The sequence below is a fragment of the Anomaloglossus baeobatrachus genome, chromosome 3 (assembly GCF_048569485.1).
Source record: "Anomaloglossus baeobatrachus isolate aAnoBae1 chromosome 3, aAnoBae1.hap1, whole genome shotgun sequence".
In the NCBI taxonomy this organism is placed as follows: domain Eukaryota; kingdom Metazoa; phylum Chordata; class Amphibia; order Anura; family Aromobatidae; genus Anomaloglossus; species Anomaloglossus baeobatrachus.
In genome coordinates, this window is record NC_134355.1 from 204089408 (window position 1) to 204104632 (window position 15225).

The following is a 15225-nucleotide window of genomic DNA, read 5'->3' on the forward strand; positions in this document are numbered from 1 at the left end:
ACCTCAGTTCCACCATACTGTGCAGGGCGGATGGAGACTTCAGAGCTAGGAGAAAGCAAGTGTGATTGGGATGACAACTCAGAGGACTGGTGTTTTTTGGATGCGGTAGTTGAGGTGGCGGAGAGGGCACTTGTTGGACCACTTGAGATCCATTCAAGCATTTTCTTTTTTTGGCCATCATCTACCTTTGTTCCAGTTGTTCGTGTCCGTAAAAAAGGGAGCACATAGGATTGTCCACGGTAAGTAGTAGACATCTTACTTTTGCTGGAAGATGGTCTATCTTCAGCAGATGTGAATGCAGCTTTGCCACCTTCCCCACGGACAAACCCTTTTTTTCCTTTTCCAACACGCCTCTTCCCCTTTCCACCAGCATCTGTCATTTTGCCACTCATTTTGATTGCGACAAGATTGTGCACTTAAAATGTGGTAGTAAAAATTGAGAGGTGGTGTAGATTGCAGCGGTGGTATATCTTTATTAACAGCAGAATAAACAACAATAACTATCCCTGACAATGCACCTACGGCCCTTAAACTGGCAGCATAGTTTGCTAGTATAATGGCTTAGTAACAATGAGCTTGAGTGTGCAATGCAGTGGTGCTGCAAATAGCTTTGCACCAGTGGGACAATAATGGAAGTCCAACAGCCACTTTTAGGATGCCACTAAGTTTACTCAGTGTTTGCTAGTATAATGGCTTAGTAACAATTAGCTTGAGTGTGCAATGCAGTGGTGCTGCAAATAGCTTTGCACCAGTGGGACAATAATGGAAGTCCAACAGCCACTTTTAGGATGCCATTAAGTTTACTCAGTGTTTGCTAGTATAATGGCTTAGTAACAATGAGTTTAAGTGTGCAATGCAGTGGTGCTGCAAATAGCTTTGCACCAGTGGGACAATAATGGAAGTCCAACAGCCACTTTTGGGATGCCACTAAGTTTACTCAGTGTTTGCTAGTATAATGGCTTAGTAACAATGAGTTTGAGTGTGCAATGCAGAGGTGCTGCAAATAGATTTGCACTAGTGGGACTCTAGTGGAAGTCCAACAGCCACTTGTAGGATGCCACTAAGTTTACTCAGTGTTTGCTAGTATAATGGCTTAGTAATAATGAGTGTGAGTGTGCAATGCAGTGGTGCTGCAAATAGCTTTGCACCAGTGGGACACTAATGGAAGTCCAACAGCCACTTTTAGGATGCCACTAAGTTTACTCAGTGTTTGCTAGTATAATGGCTTAGTAACAATGAGTTTAAGTGTGCAATGCAGAGGTGCTGCAAATAGATATGCAGTAGTGGGACACTAATGGCAGTCCAACAGCCACTTTTAGGATGCCACTAAGTTTCCTCAGTGTTTGCTAGTATAATGGCTTAGTAACAATGAGCTTGAGTGTGCAAAGGGCAGGAGGGTACAGTGGCAGGGTTGTGGGTCTGTGTAGAGGAAAGGAAGCCTCACTTTCTATCCATCCTAATGGTGAAATGTAGTGAGGAAGTCCCTGAGCTTAGCTACACAGACGCTGTTATCTTCTGTAGCTGTTAAAATCTGTTTCCACGGACCTGACTGTCACCTATGGCTCTGAGCCTGCTGTTATTAGCCCTTACAAGGGCTAATAGAAACTTCTATCCCTATTCTGTATAGCGCTGTGTGTAGAGCGTACACAGCAGTATCGGAGACAGGAGCTACGCCAGCGGTAACTGACACCCAGACGCATAAGAGATAATGGCGTCCGGACGGGCAGATACCCGTTTTTATAATGCAGGGACATGTGACATGGACATCCTATCACACATGCCATTGCTTCTCTGGCTAAAAGTCCACTTAGCTGTGTGTGTGTCTGGGATTGGCTGACATGCTGGCCCGCCCCACTACACGCGCTCGCTTAGGGAAGGAAGACAAGGAAAAAAAAAATGGCAATCGCCATTATCCCAGCAGCTGTGTTCTGAATGCGCTGTTCCCGCACACTATACGCTGAAATTTCATAATAGTATGAGTCACAGAGTGACTTACACTATTACAGCGGAAAGCCAGCTAGTAATTAGCTTGGCTTTTTGCTGCTAGAACCGTTCTCGAACGTAGCTAGAACTATCGAGCTTTAGCAAAAAGCTCGAGTTCTAGTTCGATCTAGAACAGCCCCCAAAATCACTCGAACCGCGAACTGGAGAACCACGAACCGCGAACCGCGCTCAACTCTACTTCTAAGCTTCAGCACCACACTGTTGGCTCATGTTGAATCTTGGATCTACTATTATGCCCAAGTCCTTTTTCCCAGTGCTATTTCTTAGTTCTATTCTTTCCATGCTATATATGCTTTTTGCATTTCTTTTACCCAGATGTAGGACTTTGTATTTGTCCCTGTTAAACACCATTCTGTTTCCCCATTGTTCGAGTGTTGGCTACTCCTCCTATTTTAGTATCATTCACAAATTTTATGAGTTCCCCAATAATTCTGTTGTCCAGATCATTTATAAAGATATTGAAAAGCACTGGGCCCAGGACAGAGCCTTGAGGCACCCAAATTTAACTTTCATCCAGTTTGATGTGTAGCCATTTAGTATTACTCATTGTGCTTGATCATTAAGCCAGTTGTGAATCCATCTAACTGAATTTTTTTTTTATTTCATACTTGATCATTTTTTCAATGAGGATGTTATGTGATACCTTATCAAATGCCTTACTGAAGTCAAGGTATACTATATCCACAGCATTCTCTTGGTCCAACAATTCAGTGAATTTGTTATAGAAGGAAATCAGGTTGGTCTGACAAGATTTATTGGTCATAAAGCCGTGCTGGTTTTGGTTAATTAATGCCTTCCCATCCAGGTACCAAAGGAAATTGTATTTGTCAATTTTCTCTAAGGCTTTTCCTGTAATAGAGGTCAGGCTTACTGGCCTGTAATTCCCTGGATACTCCTTTTTTTCTTTTTGTAAATAGTAACCAGATTTGCCCTTTTCCAATCTAGATGGACCTCTCCTGTTTCCCATGACTTATTGAAGATAATGGTAAGAGATACTATTATTTCTTCAGATATCTCTCTCAGGACTCTAGTTGTAAATCATCCGAACCTTAGGACTTGGTTTCCTTTAACTTCACTAAGTGTTCTAATATCAATCCTATGCTTATTGTCAACTTAGACTCCTCCTGACCATCATTTCTATCATGATTATTGTTGATGCTGGAATTAGTTTTTTGGGAGAAGAGAGATATGAAATACAGTCATATGAAAAAGTTTGGGCACCCCTATTAATGTTAACCTTTTTTCTTTATAACAATTTGGGGTTTTGCAACAGCTATTTCAGTTTCATATATCTAATAACTGATGGACTCAGTAATATTTCTGGATTGAAATGAGGTTTATTGTACTAACAGAAAATGTGCAATCCGCATTTAACCAAAATTTGACCGGTGCAAAAGTATGAGCACCCTTATCAATTTCTTGATTTGAACACTCCTAACTACTTTTTACTGACTTACTAAAGCACAAAATTGGTTTTGTAACCTCATTGAGCTTTGAACTTCATAGGCAGGTGTATCCAATCATGAGAAAAGGTTTTTAAGGTGGGCACTTGCAAGTTGTTCTCCTATTTGAATCTCCTATGAAGAGTGGCATCATGGGCTCCTCAAAACAACTCTCAAATGATCTGAAAACAAAGATTATTCAACATAGCTGTTCAGGCGAAGGATACAAAAAGTTGTCTCAGAGATTTAAACTGTCAGTTTCCACTGTGAGGAACATAGTAAGGAAATGGAAGAACACAGGTACAGTTCTTGTTAAGCCCAGAAGTGGCAGGCCAAGAAAAATATCAGAAATGCAGAGAAGAAGAATGGTGAGAACAGTCAAGGACAATCCACAGACCACCTCCGAAGACCTGCAGCATCATCTTGCTGCAAATGGTGTCAATGTGCATCGGTCAACAATACAGCGCACTTTGCACAAGGAGAAGCTGCATGGGAGAGTGATGCGAAGAAGCCGTTTCTGCAAGCATGCCACAAACAGAGTCACCTGAGGTATGCAAAAGCACATTTGGACAAGCCAGTTACATTTTGGAAGAAGGTCCTGTGGACTGATGAAACAAAGATTGAGTTGTTTCGTCATACAAAAAGGCATTATGCTACCTACAGTAAAATTTGGTGGAGGTTCCATCATGCTTTGGGGCTGTGTGGCCAATGCCGGCACCGGGAATCTTGTTAAAGTTGAGGGTCGCATGGATTCAACTCAGTATCAGCAGATTCTTGACAATAATGTGCAGGAATCAGTGACGAAGTTGAAGTTACGCAGGGGATGGATATTTCAGCAAGACAATGATCCAAAACACCGCTCCAAATCTACTCAGGCATTCATGCAGAGGAACAATTACAATGTTCTGGAATGGCCATGCCAGTTCCGAGACCTGAATATCATTGAACATCTGTGGGATGATTTGAAGCGTGCTGTCCATGTTCGGCGACCATCTAACTTAACTGAACTGGAATTGTTTTGTAAACAGGAATGGTCAAATATACCTTCATCCAGGATCCAGGAACTCATTAAAAGCTACAGGAAGCAACTAGAGGCTGTTATTTTTGCAAAAGGAGGATCTACAAAATATTAATGTCACTTTTATGTTGAGGTGCCCATACTTTTGCACCGGTCAAATTTTGTTTAAATGTGGATTGCACATTTTCTGTTAGTACAATAAACCTCATTTCAATCCAGAAATATTACTGAGTCCATCAGTTATTAGATATATGAAACTGAAATAGCTGTTGCAAAAACCCAAATTGTTATAAAGAAAAAAGGTTAACATTAATAAGGGTGCCCAAACTTTTTCATATGACTGTATGAATTTAGTAGCTATACATGCTGTTCCACCTTGTTAACTGTTTCACTTTTTTGATTCTGCAGGACTCCAATGGTCTCCTTCACTTTTCTTTTTCTTTTATATTCCCCCAAAATCCTTTTACTTTCCTTTTGACCTTTTTTGCAAGTCACAATTCATGTTGGGCTTTAGCCCCTTTGACGCTAGTCTTGCAGAGTCTGCAAACTGCCATGTATTCTTCCCTAGATATGTTCCCCATCTAGCACTTGTTGTATGTTTCCACTTTTTTTTAAGCAGATGATGTAATTTTTTTGGTCATCCATATGGGTTTTCACCTCTTCCATATTTCTCTTAAAATCAAATAAATATTCCTCTTTGTATGTTTTTGTGTTTTGTTTTTTTTTTCACTTTTCATGTGTATTTACTGTCTTGGTGCACAAGGCAGACAAATTTGGATTTGTGATGTCCTCAAAGCGTCGATAACCGACTAATCCCAGCAATCGTTCAGCTTAAGGAGGCTCTTCCTTTTAAGCGGGGGGACGGTTAGAGCTTAAAAGAAGGGAAGCTCTAATGTATCCTGAGGTCCTATGGGCAGGTGGTAAAGCCACAGATGGACAAGCGGCCAAAGGGCAAAGCTTCAGAGGAACAAGAAGAGTAAACAACACAATCAGCAGTGCTAGTTGCATGCACACACACAGACAGCAGGACATCTTCTGTTAGCTTAGGCTACTTTCACACATCCGGTTTGAGCCGTGCGGCTCAATCCGGCTGTGAAACCTATGCAACGGATGCGGTGAAAACACCGCATCCTTTGCATAAGTTTTTACATGCGGCCGGTCCGGTTTTTTCCGGTTGCGGCATGCTACTGAGCATGCGCAGTGGAAGAAACCGCATGCGGCGGCCGGATGCGTTTTTTCCGCATCGCGCCGCATCCGGCGTCCATAGGCATGCATTGAAAAATGCGCCGCAGGGGCCGGATGCGGAGCGATGCGGTGGTTTTTGCCGGAGCAAAAAATGTTGCAGGCAATGTTCCATCCGGCCGCGGCATCGGCTAAATCTGCCGCATGCGGCAAAAAACGGACCGAACGCAAGCCCCTGCGGCACAATACGGCACTAATGTAAGTCTATGCAAAAAAACGCAACCGGCGGCAAAAAAAACGGTTGCGGTTTTTCTGCAGAGCGCCGTATTGTGCCGCAGAGCAAAAACCGGATGTGTGAAAGTAGCCTTAACAGAGAGTCCTAAGGATGACTGTCTGTGCACGTAGTGGGCACACCAGGACAGAAGGCACAGCTCAGTTAGCACCACTGAGCTGCCACTGAAGGACTGGATCAGTAGTGCAGAAGCGGGGAGACTGTCCGTGCATATACGGGCACACCGGGACAGTAGGTGCAGCTCAGTTAACCCCACTGAGCTGCCACTGATGGACTGGAGCAGTAGAGCAGAAGCGGGTTCATTGGCCCTCATTGTACCTCACCACGAATATTGGCGTGATGGGTATTGACGCCTAACCCTGCCTACCGCTTCCAGTCTATAATGGCGCTGGTCACAATTTGGCTGCATTGCTCTGACACTAGACACATAGCTGAAATGACGCACATGGAGCCATATGCGTCGTCCAGGGTCTTTTAAAGACTAAGCCCTACCCCAAGTCAAGCACCAGATGGAAATGGTGCCAGCAGTGGCCACTCAGGGACCGCCACATCACCAATGATGTCACCGACAGCCAATCAGCGGCCGCCGCATCACCGATGACGTCATCGATGGCCAATCAGTAGCCACTGCATCATTGGTGACGTTAGCGATGGCCAATCAGGAGCCGCCGCGTCACTGGTAACGTCATGCACGAGTGCAGTAATGCAAATCTCGCACTTAGAGCCAGGAAAGAAAGTGGGAACACGCGCATGCGCGGTAGGGCAAAATAGGGACTCAGCCTCAAAACAAACAAAGACCCTGGACACCTGACGCCTAGCAGCCAAGCGCCTGGAGCAGTGGGCAGGTGGTGCAGGAGAGTCAGCTGAAACCACAGCGGGTGATGAGGCCAGGACAAGAGTGGTTCGAGGCTCCAGAGAACTCTGAACTGTAACACTTCCTTCTTACAGAATGCACTGGGAATATACAGATGAGGCTTCCTGATGCTCCATCTTGTAATCCGGTGGTCTCTTACTGAAGGGGGCAGTAGCAGTGGTGGAGGAGGCTGTGTTGGTGCTGCAGCGGAGGCTGGGGCTCCAGCGGAGACTGGGGCTGCAATGAAGACTGGGGCTGGAATGTAGGCTGGGGGTGCGGCAGAGGCTAGGGCTCAAGCTACAGTGGAGGCTGGTACTGCCGTGCTGGGGCAGCTGTGATTGGGCTCAGGCTGAAGTGGCTGCTGCTGCGGCGGAGGCTGGGGCTTGGGCTGCGGCGGAGGCTGGTGCTGCTATGTGAGGACAGCTGTACTGGGGCTCAGGCTGCGGCGACTGCAAACGGTGTGGGTTTCAAAGAAATGGCCCCCAAAGTCAGCACAGATTGAGCTCTAGGCTCAATGGCAAGCTGAGATGTCATCTGTGCAAGCTCCACCTCTGGGTACCATTTTCCTGAAGTCTGCTAGAGGGAGATCAATGGGCCGGAGGCGATGTCTGCGCAGATGAGAGCTTGAGCCGAGAGCTCCAACTGCGAACATGCCGACTCCAGACGGCATTATTTGAAGTCCTCACCGCACGAATCGTAGCCCCAGCACCAACTCAGCCCCCGGAGACCACGAAACCATACGCAGACCCCGCATAGCCGCTGCAGCCGCAGGAGACCATGCGCAGATCCTGCAGCTGCTGACACTACACAGACGCCCAAGCACCAGCCTCCGCAGACCCTGCACCAGCCCAGCCACCATAGCCACTACAGCATTCCACCGGTCCCTTTGCGATCCCTCTCCACCACCCCGGTAATCTACATTCAGATTATAAGATTCACCCTTCCCTTTCCTCCCAAATTTTTAAGAGGAAAAGTGTGTCTTATAATCTGAAAAATACAGTATATTAATATACACCAATGTCCCTTTTAATACATTGGTTGTTAGATTAATTTTCTTAAAAAAATTAATAAACCAATTGATAAGTATGCACAACTTAATTTCTGATCAACTAGAAAGATTCATTTAGAATATTGCAACAAAATTTGTGTCAGCAGTATATTAATTACAAAAACTACAGCACACCTATATTTATTGTTTCAAACAGTAATGCTATATTGTTTCTCTGCAGCACTGATGGCAAGTGCTGATAAGTGAATGTAGTAAATCAAAAAAGTCTGTGGAGCCTCTGTTAGGAGTCGCGACACAGAAACTAGCCAGATATCCCTCCAGGAAGGACCTAGCCAGAATCCTACTCCACACTAATGAGGGTCAATACCCCAAAACAGCTGGCTGTGGATGAATACCTGGCCTTGGTATTTCCCTTGTCATATCTTTAAACTCGTCAAAGAGTTGGATATTGATTAAAAGGGCCACTTAATATGGTGGTTATGGTAGTCTCCTAAAAAGAGCCACTCCTCGGATAGGTCCTTCCCGGAGGGATATCTGGCTAGTTTCTGTGTTGAGGCTCCTAACAGAGGCTCCACGGACTTTTTTGATTTGCATATTTCCCAGGGGGCAATGCACCTAGGATTTCACTGTGTTGAGCGCCCTCGTTGACTTCTGGCAGTGTTTTCTCTGGCTGGTCTCCCCGAGATTATTGATTGTTTTGTCTTGTAAGTGAATATAGTAGGCGTTCTACCATAGAGATAGCGTTTCCATGCTGGGCCCTGTCCTGTTAAATATGTCCCCCATGCTGGTATATACAGTATGTTTCCCATCTTGGGCCTCTCCTGGTATGTATGTACCCCATCCTACTATACATGGCCTTATCCTGGGGCCATCTTGATATATATATATATATATATATATATATATATATCCCTCATCCTGACCCCATTCTGGTATATATGTCCCTCATCTTGGTCCCCTTCCTGGTACATATGTCTCACAATATGAGCCCATCCTGATATATATGTCCTTCATCCTGGGCCTCTTTTAAATAATTATGTCCTCCATCCTGGCATATACATCCCCCATAATGAGCCCATCCTAGTATATATGCCCTGTCCTGTACCCATCCTGGTATATAGGTCTCCATCCTTCATGGAAAATATGTCCCCCATCTTGGAATGTTCCTCATCTGGACCTCTTCCTGGTATTTACTGTATGTCCACTAGCCTGGTATATATGTCCCTTATCCAGGTATATATGTCTCCTATTCTGGGCCCATCCTGGTATATATGCCTCCCATCCTGGTATATATGTTCCTCATCTTTGTATATATGTCTCCCATCCTGGGCCCATCCTGGAAGATATATTCCTTATCCTAGACCCCTTATGCTCTCCATCCAAGTATATAGGTCCTCCATCCTGGGCCCCTTCCTGGTAAATATGTCCCCCATCATGGTATATACATCTTCCATTTTGGGCCCCTCCCTGGTAAATATGTCCAACAGCCCTGGCTCCTTCCTGGTAAATATGTCCCCCATTCTGGTAAATATGTCCCCATCCTTGGCCTCTTTCTGGTAAATATGTCCCATATCCTGGCATATTTGCCCTCCATCCTGTTAAATATGTCCCCATCTTGGCCCCTTCCCGTAATATATGTGTCCATGTGTCCCTTTCTGCCTCTAAAAAACAAAACATTTTTCTCACCTTCCACGTCATGTGGCATGCTCCTCTGTACCCAGCTCATTGACAGTAGTATAGATCAAAAAAATTGGTCTGCACTCTGACCAGTGGGTGGTGGTGCAAGTGAAAAATGGGTCCAATCCAAGATAATAAATAAATTCACTGCACTCATAGATTGTGATGCAAAATGTTTTCCAAATTTATTGAGGCGACTGTGTCACAGTTTTGCATCACAATCTATGAGTGCAGTGAATTTATTTATTATCTCAGCTCATTGGCAGGCAGTTGAAATGCTATGGCGACGTAACACATCACTGCCATGCGTTGCCCATGGCTGACGTTCAAACATCAGCTGACGGCCCTATGTGCTGCAATACATCACTCCTCAGATGCCCTCCAGCCGAAGTAGACAATGGGGTCGATGGGCCACCTCCACACATGGGCCTGGTCACGTTCGTGATCTCTGCAATTGCAATCATTATGCCACTGTTCAATCCCATTGAGCATGGATTTCACATGCTTAAGCCGAAACGTAAGCCAAAAAGATCAACAAACAAACAACAACTGAAGTCAGCTGCAATAAAGGATTGGCAAAGCATTACAAAGAAGAAAATCAAGTTTGGTGACGACCATGGCTTCCAGACTTCAGGCAGTCAATGTCTGGAAACTTATGCTAAAGTGAATGTCTTTTTACTTTGAGCCCCTGAAATGAGAAGGCTTTGTAAAAAAATGGTTGTAATTCCTAAACATTTCACAAGATATTTTTTTCAACCTCTTTAACTAAATCTGAAAGTCTCCACATCAATTGCATCTCAGTTGTTTCATATTAAAAAAAAAAAAGAGTGGCATGCAGAACCCAAATCATGAAGGTTCAGGCAATGTCCAAATATTTCTGGACCTAACTGTATATGTATATGAATACAGTAGCTCTACACTGCACTAAAATATAGGAATTTGAAATTACCATATAAATCCAGTTCACATTTTCTATCCATTTTTGATTTGTGAGAGTATTTTTGACCACAAGATAGCCTATCTGGATCCTTCCCACGATGAATAAAACAGTGAATTTCCAAGATTAGAAACTTTTGTGATAGCTAAGCTTCTATAGCTCAAGTTTTGTTGCGTTACACGCCAAAAAATTATTCTGACACGTTATTATCAGAAACATTTCAAGCCAGAGCACCCTGAATTATTTAATATTTAAATCTCAAATAAAAAACTGTGGACACAATCTGAATTTCAACAGACATAACTACATCAAAAGTCCAAATGCTGCATGTAATGAGTTTTTTGGACGGCATCATTCTACATTAGAAGTGTACGCATGGCTAGATTGGAGGATACAGACACGAATTATCAGCATAAATGGCAAGTTTTTCTCTTACTACAAACCCCCATTTAATATAGACAACTAGTGCATTATATTTATTGTCACCCATAATCTTTTCAAATCCATTGAGATACAAACTGAAATAATTTTAAGGAGAAAATTAAAATAACGAACTAAAATAATGTAGTGGCATACGTGTGACCACCCTCTTAAAATTGGAGATGTGGCTGTACTCCGAATTACCCAATCACATTTAAACTCATGGTAAATAGTAGTCAGTAGTACATAGCTGCCATCATTATAAGGTGATTCTGACTAAAGTCATATAAAGTTTAGCTGTTATAGTAGGATTTTCCTGACATTTTCTTAGTTGCATTATACAGGAAAAGCCATGGTTCATAAACAGCTTACAATAAAACAAAGGGATCTCATTGTTGAAGGTGATCAATAAAATGAAGAGTATAATAAACTGTCCAAGACAATAGATATAAGATGGAACCCTGAGAGGACCGTTATCAAGAAGAAGATTACATTTGGCATTACTTAGTTATAACCAGACGTCCCTCAAAAATTGCTTGGGTACTTTTTACACTGTGTGAGTGAAATTTATCTACTAATTGTCACAGAGAGGCTGAAAGTTGACCGCTGTAACCCGAACTAATACCAAGAATCATGTAATCTAAAAAAAAGACGGATGGCACATCCTATCTTTCTAATGTGAACAGGTGCAAACTGAATATGAAACATAGTAACAAAAAGGAGACAGTTGCACACTGCAGTGCTAAGCTATGTGGAGCAATGAATATGGGAATATAGACATGCATTACTGCTATGAAAAAACATGTATAAACTTAGATGCTTAGCACACAAAAGCATACATAGCAGTAATGCATGTCTATACTGGCATTGCTCCACATATCTTAGCACCGCAGAGTGCAACTGTCTCCTTTTTGTTACAATATCAAGACCTAGCCATCTGAAGAGTGCCATTTGAATGGTCTATTATTTACACTGCTGCTCCATTCATTAGTAATGGAAAACTGAAACAGCCAAATTCTGCTCTTAACACGTTCACTCCCTGTGATTTTCCCTTTTTCATTTTTGTTTTTCTTTTTCCATCAATATTTGCATAGGAGGGCTATTTTTGTGGGACAAGTTGTACTTTTGAATGAAATGAAAAAAAATAAGTTTTCCCAAATAGTGTACTGAAAAATAGGACCAAAATTCCAAGTGCAGTGAAATTGCAAAAAAAGTGAAATTGCACCATTGTTTTTGGGGTCTTTTATTTACCATGTTCACAATATCGTAAAACTGACATGTCAATACGATGCCTCAGGTCAGTACGAGTTTGTAGATATCAAACATGTAAACTTTTACTTTTATCTAAGTGGTAAAAAAAATTCAGAGGTTTATCCACATTAAGAATACCTCTTTAGTCACCATTCTCCGAGACCCAGAGCATTCTCATTTTTCGGGATCTGGGGCTCAGTGATAGCTTATATTTTGTGTCTTGAGCGGGTGATTTTAATTATACCATTTTTGTGTGGTAGCTACTTTTTGATCGCCTGTTAATGTATTTTTATTTAATGTTGCAGACACCAAAAAACAAAGGAGGGTGATTTTAACTGTTAGGTTTTTTTATTTTTATATTTTTAAAACTTTTTTTTTCTTTTATTGATTTTCCTAGCCCCCCTATGGGACTTTATGACTCCACAGTCAGATCAGTTCTCCTGATCAGAGCAATGCTGCAGTGATTCTTTCACGGGGTTGCTGATGGCAGCGGGGAACGGCACGATCCCCGCTGTGGCCCTTTAAATTGCGCTGACAATTTTTAACAGTGCTATCTAAGCGGTTAACAGTTGTGAGTGGATTTTTGATCCACCCGTCTCTGTTAAGGCCGCTTTACACGCGACGATTTATCGTGCGATTACATGTGCGATCGCACCCGCCCCCATGTGCGATCGCACCTGCCCCCATCGTTTGTGCAACACAGGCAATTTGTTGCCCGTGTCACACAAAGTCGTTTACCCCCATCACACGTACTTACCTCCCTCACGATGTCGCTGTGGGCGACAAACATGTTCTTCCTGAAGGAGGAGTGACGTTCGGTGTCACAGCAACGTCACACAGCGACCGCCCAATAGAATCGGAGGGGTGGAGATGAGCGGGACGTAACATCCCGCCCACCTCATTCCTTCCGCATTGCCGGCGGCTGCAGGTAAGCTGTGTTCGTCGTTCTCGGGGTGTCACACGGAGCGATGTGTGCTGCCTCTGGAACTATGTACAACCGGAGCGCAGAAGGACGTTCAATTTTTTGAAAATGAGTGACGTGTTAATGAGCAACGATAAGGTGAGTATTTTTGCTCGTTCACAGTCGCTTGTAGCTGTCACACGCTACGATATGTCAAATGATGCCGGATGTGCATCACTAAAATTAGCTATACCTGCCTGCCAATCAGATCAGCAGACATGTGTGGGGAATACTGCGGAATCAGCGCTGGAACCCGTGGTAACCAGAGGGAGGCAATCAAGCATGTACCAGTACTTCCTTGGTCGTTAAGGTGTTAACTAGTCTTCGGTACTCCCATAATAATGAATGGAGAGGCAGTGTGTATGATTGACCATTGATTCGTTGGATTGGTGGGAGTCCCCAAGGTCAGACCCTGGAAATCAGCACTTTCTGCTTTATCCCATCTCTAGGGAATAACTTTCAAACTTGAGAACACTTTTTTAGGGTTTGAGAAAAGCGTAAGGTGGAAAAATCTTTGGATGTTTTGGAATACAAAGAAGGTCATCAAAATTTTAGTTCTCACAGCTGTGTGTTGTTTCTACAGTCTAAGGCCCCCTTCATAACTCTGTGTTTCCAGTATGTATGGTGTCCATTTTCACATGTACTGGAGAAACATTCACATGCATATTCATTAAAATCTGTGTTCATTTTCCCACTTCCATGTTTTCATAAAGGTCATGTATAGTGTGAACCACATGTGTGTCTGTGAGATCCATAGGGAGACGAAACAATCACTGATCTCGGGGAGACCAGCCAGAGAAAACACTGCTGGCAGCCGAGGGCACTCAACACAGTGAAATCCTAGGTGCATTGCCCCCTAGGAAGTATGCAAATCAAAAAGGTTTGTGGAGCCTCTGTTAAAAGTCTCAACACAGAAAAGGGTCAGATATCCCTCCAGGAAGAATCTAGCCAAGGAGTGGCTCTTTTTAGGAGACCACCAGCACCACCATATTAAGTGGCCCTTTTAGTCAATATCCAGCTCTTTGATGAGTTTAAAGGTATGACAAGGGAAATACCAAGGCCAGGTATTCATCCACAGACAGCTCTTTCGGGGTATTGCCCCTCATCAGTGTGGAGTAGGATTCTGGCCAGGTGGGAGCAATGCCTAGTAGACCAACCAGACAAAACAATCACTGATCTTGGGGAGACCAGCCAGAGAAAACACTGCCGGCAGCTAGCAAGGACGCTCAACACAGTGAAATCCTAGATGCATTGCCCCCTAGGAAGTATGCAAATCAAAAAGGTCCGTGGAGCCTCTGTTAAAAGTCTCAACAAAGAAAATGACCAGATATCCCTTCAGGAAGGACCTAGCCAAGGAGTGGTTATTTTTAGGAGACCATCATAACCACCATATTTAGTGGCCCTTTTAGTCAATATCCAGCTCTTTGACGAGTTTAAAGATATGACAAGGGAAATATCAAGACCAGGTATCCATCCACAGACAGCTGTTTTGGGGTATTGCCCCTCATCAGTGTGGAGTAGGATTCTGGCCAGGTGGGAGCAATGCCTAGTAGACCAACAAGACAAAACAATCACTGATCTCGGGGAGACCAGCCAGAGAAAACACTGCCAGCAGCCAGGGAGGGCGCTCAACACAGTGAAATCCTAGGTGCATTTCCCCCTAGGAAGTATGCAAATTAAAAAGGTCCATGGAGCCTCTGTTAAAAGTCTCAACACAGAACATGCATATTCATTAAAATCTGTGTTAATTTTCCCACTTCCATGTTTTCACAAGGGCCATGTATAGTGTGAACCACATGTGTGTCTGTACGATCCACAGGAAGACATGTCCCTTTTTTACAGTCAGTACGGATGACAAGGGTTAATGGAAGTCTATGGGTCCATGAAAAACATGTACAGCACATGGATGGCACTGGTGTAATATCTGTCTGCCGCCCGTGTGACACAGTCCAGAATAAAGTCAAGTATAAAACTTACTAATATTCCTCTATCACAGGTTCCCTGATCTTATTTATCCTTCTGAATCCAGGTGTAGTGGCCTTATTTTAAGGCCTGTGCTCAACAAAGAACACCATTTTCATCATTATGAGTGCTGTGTATGATGGGAGTAGCCAAATGCTTATTTTAATAGCCAAGCAAATCTGTTGAAATGAGGCAGTCATTCAGCCCTTTTTACACA

At 43.4% G+C, this 15225-nt stretch overlaps 1 protein-coding gene across 2 annotated transcripts in view; it reads right to left on the reverse strand.

Moving 5' to 3' along the window:
• SMOC2 (SPARC related modular calcium binding 2) overlaps nucleotides 1–15225 on the reverse strand; it is a 767036-nt gene that overhangs the window by 448165 nt on the left and 303646 nt on the right. The window lies entirely within an intron of this gene.